This window comes from Capra hircus, chromosome 7, assembly GCF_001704415.2.
Source record: "Capra hircus breed San Clemente chromosome 7, ASM170441v1, whole genome shotgun sequence".
Lineage (NCBI taxonomy): Eukaryota > Metazoa > Chordata > Mammalia > Artiodactyla > Bovidae > Capra > Capra hircus.
Window position 1 is genome coordinate 83708109 of NC_030814.1, and position 7825 is coordinate 83715933.

Sequence of the window (7825 nt, forward strand, 5' to 3'; positions counted from 1 at the left end):
AAACATTGCAAAATAAAACAGAACACCCTTGGGTTTATAATGTAGGGATATTGATCATGGATTTTCAAAAGTATTCTAGAACAGCCACACTATCATAAATGCCTCTGATTAGACTCAGAGATGAGAAGGAAAAGGTTATAAAAAAGAAAAGAAACTAACCATGGGAAGGCTTGCTGCTATAATAAATTATTTAAAGCAAGCAGGGCTAGTGGGTTGTGAAGACAATATAAAACAGAATCAATGCCCCCAAGAAACCCCAAGCCATCAGCACCTCTATAAATTTCTTACCACCCTATCTGGCATTTTGCTGGAGGTATTTCTTCCCCACCCCTCTTTCCATTCCATCCCAACTGTGACCCTTCACTTTTTTTTGCCAATTCTTTCCTCAGGGCTTAACTTTTGTTTTTCTTCTCTAACCCAGGATGCTGTATTCAGTTATATTTCTCAGCTTGTATCACAAGAGTATATGTAAGGACAGATGCGTGAAGCTGTCACTGTATTCATCTGGATCTTAAATTTCCCATGGAAACTATATGCTGGGAATATGCAACAAGATACTTGTAATCACATGACTTTCATATTATCCTTCTTAGTTTTTCTTTTTTCTTAATACTGTTATAGTTATTCTACAAAGTTAAAGCTAGAGTAGAACTTCCATAGCTCAATGACCATTCAATTATTAGAAGACATTACTGAGTTCAGAAACCAAAGTGAAGGTAGGAACTTAAGGGGGCATTATGGAGGAGAAAAAGTCAAAATGGCGAAGGTTTAAGTATTAGGAGATGTTAAAAAGGCAGACTGATTTGAAAAGTAAATATTTTATATGTAGATTTCACCATGGGAATAAGGATATAGAAAGAAAAATCAAAAACTTGAATTTGTCAAATTTTTTTTTGCCAAAAAACTTTGCCAAAAGTGTCATGGGCCCCCCCAAAAAAAAAAAAAAAGTGAGAATTGTTGCTTAGAATCTTGCCATGGCCTATGGCCAGTTTCAAGAAAAGTAGCATTCTACTGTAGTTTTTTTTAACTAGGCATAAATCAGTACCATTGTAGAATCAGGGGCTGTGATTATACCCTAGACTTTGGACATTTTCTAGGTCCATCCAATCACACAGAAGCTGGGCAAATTCTTTTTGCCAGCTTAACATTATTAGCCATACAACATGACTCAATAGGCAACATACAGTTCTCAAATAGTACAGTTCTAAAATATAAAGTCTCCCAAATTCTCCATATAGGCTTTGCTGCATTTGGGTTCTGTGACCTTTTGCAAATTACTTGCCATTCTGGGTCAAACCTAGATGGTTAAGGTCAGGATCATTGAATTATTATCATATTAACGTATGGTGAGTGGCTGGTTAGCTTTAGAAAGAAAATTGTTCCAAGGTCACATGCAATATAAAAAATTTGAAGAGGTGAAAAAAAAACTTAGATGATATGAATGACTAAGCATGACTCTATCATCTCATCACAAAGTTACATACAAACAATTCCAATACAAGACCAACTTCTCAGTTATTGGTGTCATCTTTGGATGTGAAAGAAAAAATCTAAATAAGGTTGGCTCTTGGTATCTGGGGATGAGGAACCCGTGGATATGGAATGCCAACTGAACTATGCCACTTTATATAAGGGGCTTGAGCATCCTCAGATTTTGGTATCTGCAGGGGTGGGAGTCCTGGAACCAATCTCATGAGGATACTGATGGATGACTGCATTATTATTCTTTTGTGGCTGCTGTTTGCTCATCTGTAACAAAGTGGGAAAAAATCCTTGCACGCAAAGGATTAAGATAAGCAACCTATAAACATGCCTGCCAAGTGTTCCTCAGAACATAAATTGCTCCATAAAAGTACCAGTAATGATCTGGTGGCCTGGAAGAATCCAAGTTCAGTGTTCTAGCCTATACAGGTCCTTTTGCCAGCAGTGAAGTAAATATTCTGGGCACATCTGACCTCAGAGAAGTCACCTGGTTACTTAGGTACTTGGAAGGTAGGAAGAGGGAAGGGCAGCAACTGCCGACAGATCCTTTCTCTTTTAAACTTTACTTAGGAGTGGTAAACACTGAGAACTATGCCAGTCTGAAAGGGAAGAACAGAATCTAAAGGTATCAAACTACATATAAAAAAGCTAATTGACAATGATTAATACATCAAAATCACACTGATTTTTTTTTTTTTAACAACTGCTTTTTAAAATGTTAACTAACTTGTTTATTTATATGGCTCTGTCAGGTCTTAGCTGCAACATGCAGGATCTTTGTTGGATCACGTGGTGTCTTTCACTACAGTGTACAGAGTGCACGGACTTCAGTAGTTGTGGCCCACAGGCTTCGTGCTCCACGGCATTTGGAATCTTAGTTCCCCAACCAGGGACTGAACTTGCATCCCTTGCCCTGCGGGCTTCCCAGGTGGTGCTGGTGGTAAAGAACCCACCTGTCCATGCAGAATACTCAAGAGATGCAGGTTCGATCCCTGGGTTGGGAAGATCCCCTGGAGAAGGAAATGGCAACCCATTCCAGTATTCTTGCCTGGAGAATTCCATGGACAGAGGAGCCTGGCAGGCTACAGTCCATAGGGTCACAAAGAGTTGGACTTAGCACACACACCTTTGCATTGCAGGACATATTCTTTACCACTGGGTCATCAGGGAAGTCCACACACTGATTTGAAAGGAGAGGTGGCAATCAGTTCTCAACCCTTCTCCCTGTGATCTAAGAAAACCTGTGTACCTGATTAATTGGATACCTCAAAATACTTAAGATGACTTTCTGAAACTGAGACTCCCTGAGCCCCTGGGTTGTGGCCTGGGACACTCTCCTGATCAACAGGCAGACCAGCTACAGCTTCCTAAGGAGATCCCTGACCTCAGACAAGTCTGCTCTTGTCCCACTGAGGTTCTAACTCCCAAGCTTGGAGTGAGTTAAAGGTGGCTTTCAAGAACTGGAAGTCTTGTACCCTCCAGGGAGAAATGCCCAACAATGTGAGTTCAGACTCGTAAGGTTACTCCAGAGCACCCCAGGAACCCACTGGACCTGGAGGAGGGAAGGGATCCAGCTGGGGTGAGGTCTCAAACTACCTTGCTTCCCAAGACAGACTTCCTTAGAATTGGGGCTAACCTGGAGCAGGGATTCCTAAGGAGTCCCCAGACACTTCTGAACAGAGGACAAAAGGTACCATTGTTGAGGACACAAGAGTTTACCTATAAATTTCACAAGGCTAATAAATGCCACCTGGAAATTCTGGAACAATCATTTATTGAATCAACTCACAGACTGTAATTGTTCTTTTATATTATAAATGCCGTTGCAGTGTTTCTCAAAATATTGTGAGAGGATCCCTGACATCAGAGTAACTTGTGGGTGCTTGTTAAAGATGTAGATTCCTAAGCCCCACCCCAGATTCCTGAATCTAACCCTGGAGACTGAAGTCCAGCCTGAATTTTTAAGAAGCCCAGTTGACTCAGGTGACGCATATTAAGACAGGAGAATTCTTGTATCTACACAGTCCATCAGAAATGTATGGATTAGGGGTTAGGATATTTTTCCTCTAATGTTTAAGTACCATAAAAATGAAAACAATGTTTGTGATAGGTTCTTAAGAACCATGCCAGTATTTTCTATCCACGTATAATAAGCACCATTATTAAAATGTGATTATGAGCAAAAAATTATTAGGTAAAATATCAACCCTACTTCTCAAAAACACTGCCTTTATTTTGTCACCAAAAGTAATTATGCTATTAAAGGAATTTATAGTTTTTTTAAGTATCAGTCACTTGGCTGCAGAAACTTAATAAGCTGTTCCACTCCTCCTATGGCCATTCAGTCATCAAAAGTTTAGTGATAAGGCTTTTTAAAATTATTATTATTTTAAAGTATAAATTGTGAACCATTGCACCTAGTGATTAGGCTGAATATGACTTTATACCTGAGTGATAAATTCTTAAAAATATGTTTCATTAGAATTACTAAGGCAGTCAGAGCTAGTAGATTAAATAGCCTCTGTAGTAACGTTCTGTTTACTTCTATTGAGATTTTTTGGGGGGGGGGTGTAAAACAATTCCGTTTTAATTCATTCTCTTAGAAGCAAAAGGAAACAGTTTCTGATATACATGCTACGGCAAAGCAGTAAACCAGTGTTGCATGGTTATATGACAAGCTCTACATTTCTTTTCTACAGGGATTTTTTTTTCCTCCTTATATACTCCCCCTTTCCAAACCATGCCTATAATTATTTCACAAAATACAGTTTGCCATTTCTGAAGAATCAAGCACTCCTTCCCTCCATCACCAAATATCACATGTTCAGCTGAACTGTGAATGAAAATGGACCTGAGAGGAGGCTTTGTCTGTAGCATGCTGTTTCCACTAAGGGTTGCCCCCTACCCAGGTTCCACCCTAGAGCTCCCAGTGAAGTATACACACTATGTTTTAACAGATGGGCCGGCTGGCGGCTGCTGGGCTATAAAACAGGAACTGGGAAGCTGCTTGGAGTGGTATTGAACTGAATGCTCATAAAGTTCATGGACATACACTGACCCAGACAGACTAGGCAGATCCAGACATGCTTACACACACACTCATCATATACCCCATAGATCAGATGACGTTCAAGGCAGTTTCCCCCTCCATATCTCTTTCATTTGCTTATCAGTTATACACACACACATATAAATACACACACATATAAGCACATCTACATATGCATGGATAGCTATATATCTCAGTGTTTTTATACATTCTCAAGGATCAAAATATCCTCCAATTCTGTCCCTAAGTCTCTACCTAGTACTCTCAGTAAGCTCTCTCTCATTCAGGTTAAATAAGAATTAAAAGAAGATAATTCTACTTAGTCCACACATAATATAAATTACATGTATGTAACCACTCTCAAAAACAAAACAAAAACAGCTGCTTTTACCCCTTATCAACCAGAGGGGGAAAAAAAAAATCTATCCCAGACTGAGTCACAAACATGAAGTGTCAGGTTTAACCTTGAATCCTCTGTTGTCAGTTCCTGTCACAACTTCATCACTTAAACACACAGGAGCTCAAACAAACACCAACCGACAGCCTGGTGGTCGTTTTCACAGTCTTTTGGATTCCCCGGGGCCTCCCAGCATTGGGACAGACAGCAGCTACCCCCTGTCCTAACGAAGTCCTTCGGGCACACCTTGAATAAGGATGCAAAGGTCTGAGCACCTCATGAGGGATGCGGATTCAAGGGCTAATGGGAAGTAATTACTTGACAAAGTTTTATATCTGCACTGTCAATTCCCTTCAATAACTGCAAAGCACTAAAGCCGCTGCTACGGAACCTGACTGGTACTAAAGTTCTCTGACCCCTAAAGACCCACCCCGAGCCGGATAATCGCTGGCATGAGGCACAGGGGCTACCTCTTCCCGCCGACTCCGGCGCGTGTTAATTTTTCAGGAACCCATCTTCAAGCTTCTAGGAACTACTGTCTGCATGCCCCTGGACACGAAGACAGCCCCTAGCGCGCGTGTCACCGCTGTAGAGGGCCAGGGGACGCGTCCTCGGACCCCATCTAATGATGCCAATTACAACACACCAAGTTTTCGCCAACGCAGAGCCGCGTTCTGGGCCGATTTGGGACGCTTTGAAACAAGAAGTTCGGGAGTGGGGGGTGCTGGCAAGGAGCTAATACCGCCAAGCCCTGACCTCCCAACAAGCCGATACGCTCGCACGGACAGATCGACTAGCGCCAGGACACGTCCAGTACCCCCCCGCCCCTCAGCCGCCGAACGACGCAAGGGGAGCCGCTCTCCTTGCGCGCGGCCACTCACCCTCGTAGCCGAGTCCCGATCGCAAACCGACGCCCCTGCTGCGAGTCCTGAATCCCAAGTTGCCCCGAACCGGCGACAGCTCTAGCCCTGGCCGACCGGGGCACATTAGCTCCGGCAGGCACCTCGGAGGGAGCACTACAAGCCCGATGGTAGCCCCGGCTCAGCAGCTGCCCGGAGCGCGCCGACAATTCGCGGACCTGCTCTGAGAATGAGGCGGACAGCCGCGTAGAGGCAACCCGGCTCCGGAGGGAGGCGGAGCCAGAAGACGGGCGGGGCGGAGTCAGCCCGGGGCCAGCCCCGTGGGGCGGGGCACCCTTCCAACAGTGACTGGCGGTGCCTGCAGCCAATCGCAACTGCGTCAGGGCCCGGGGCGGCCGCGGGCGTTGCTAAGCGCCTGGCTCCGCCCCGCCGCCGCCGTCCAATCGCCCGCAGCTGAGGGCTGGCTGGGCTACGCGCCCGCGGCGGGGAAATTGGCAAAGGTGTAGAGCCAAGACTGAGGGCTGGCGCTTCGGGGGAGCCTGCGGCTGGACCCCGACGCATCGAAAGGGTAGTGGTGACCCCGGAGGGGCCCTGTGGGCCTGGGGCCGCCTGGAACCACCTTGAGTCGGCGCGCTGTGGAGCAGGAAGCCCGAGCGCCCTGCGGACCGAGACTGGATCTACACCGTCCACCCCTGGCGCCCGCAGGAGGTGCGGAACTTGGCGTTCCTAAAGCGGGTCAGCAGGAGGAAACTGAGGCCCAAAGATGATGAAGCCCGGGCTGGGTCACGGAGCCACCGGTGGACATCCGGGACGAGAACTGCGAGCTCTGGGTTTTCTGAAAAGGTTCTGACTAAGGTCTGCTGTTATCTCCGAAATGTACCTCCAACTCCGCCAGCCCCGCGGAGAGTTCACGACACCGTCCCTCCTCAGCCCGACCCTCCACACTACCGGCAGCAGGGACTTTACCAGGTGCCTAGGCTCCCTTGCCGACCGGAGGAGCCCCGGCACTTGAACAGGGCCCGGGGGCGAAAGGAAGGCTTGGGGCGCTCGATAGTGGGGCTGTTTGGCGGGATGACCTCCGCAGAAGGTGGCTCCCCCTACCGCTGTCCCTGGGGTCTGCTGGATGGACCAGGACCGTCCCATCTTGGCGAGCAGGAACGCCACAGAACAAATCCCGCCTGTCTCAGACCGCGCGCTCTCGCCCTCTCTCCTTCGGAAGTCCCTGGTCCTAGTTAGACACCTTTGTAGTGCCTGGTCTTGGGGGCATTCTGAACTCGCTGGGTCAATACGTGGCTGAGTGGCCTCGAAGGAAGGCTTTGTGGGCTCTGTCCTCCCTGGACAGCCAGGTCACTGTTGCTCATTTTCTCGGCAGATCAGCTCTTCAGCCAAGTTTTAAGTCTTTGCAGAGCTGGGGGTGTCAAGAGTCACAAAGCAGAGCTGGGTGCTACTTTCCAGTCTGAGGCCTAGAATGTTAGCAAGCCCTTGACTGTAAGCTGTTCGTGGGGAGTGACCTCTGTATGCCTTCCACAGGTAGACACCCAACCCATGTTAGTGAAATGAAGATATATGCATGGCAAGACAGGGGTCAAGCTCCCTGGCACCCTGACACTCACCTCCATCACTGACCATTGTCTCCCACACATCCCATAAGTCCTAAAGGTTGTAGTCTCTCAGTATAGTTAACTGTTCAGGATATCACACATGAGGGAGTATAGACCTCCTGAAGGGTTATTTCAGTGGCTCCCTAGCCCCCCATCCAGGTTTGATCCCTGGGTTGGAAAGATCCCCTGGAAAAGGAAATGGCTACCCACTCCAGCATTCTGGCCTGGAGAATTCCGTGGACTTATAGTTCTTGGGGTCGCAAAGAGTCTGACAGGACTGAGTGACTTTCACTGGCTCCCATAAGGACCTGTATCATAAGTAGCCCACCTCTCAAGAGCAGGTTCTGATGAGGGTCATTGCCAAGAAGGAAGGAAAAGGCCTGTGGCTGAAAAGCAATGAAACGGCCCCCCTAGCAGGGAAGGCTGCAACTCTGAG

General features: G+C 46.7%; 1 protein-coding gene across 2 annotated transcripts in view; it reads right to left on the bottom strand.

Moving 5' to 3' along the window:
* The window catches only part of MARCH3 (membrane associated ring-CH-type finger 3), a 155051-nt gene extending 148998 nt beyond the window's left edge, over positions 1–6053 (bottom strand). The window contains exon 1 of one of the 2 annotated variants that reach the window (XM_018050700.1): positions 5810–6053. The gene's annotated coding sequence lies outside the window, so the exon portion shown is untranslated. The remainder of the gene's footprint in view (positions 1–5809) is intronic. The other variant, XM_005682688.3, reaches the window with a different exon arrangement.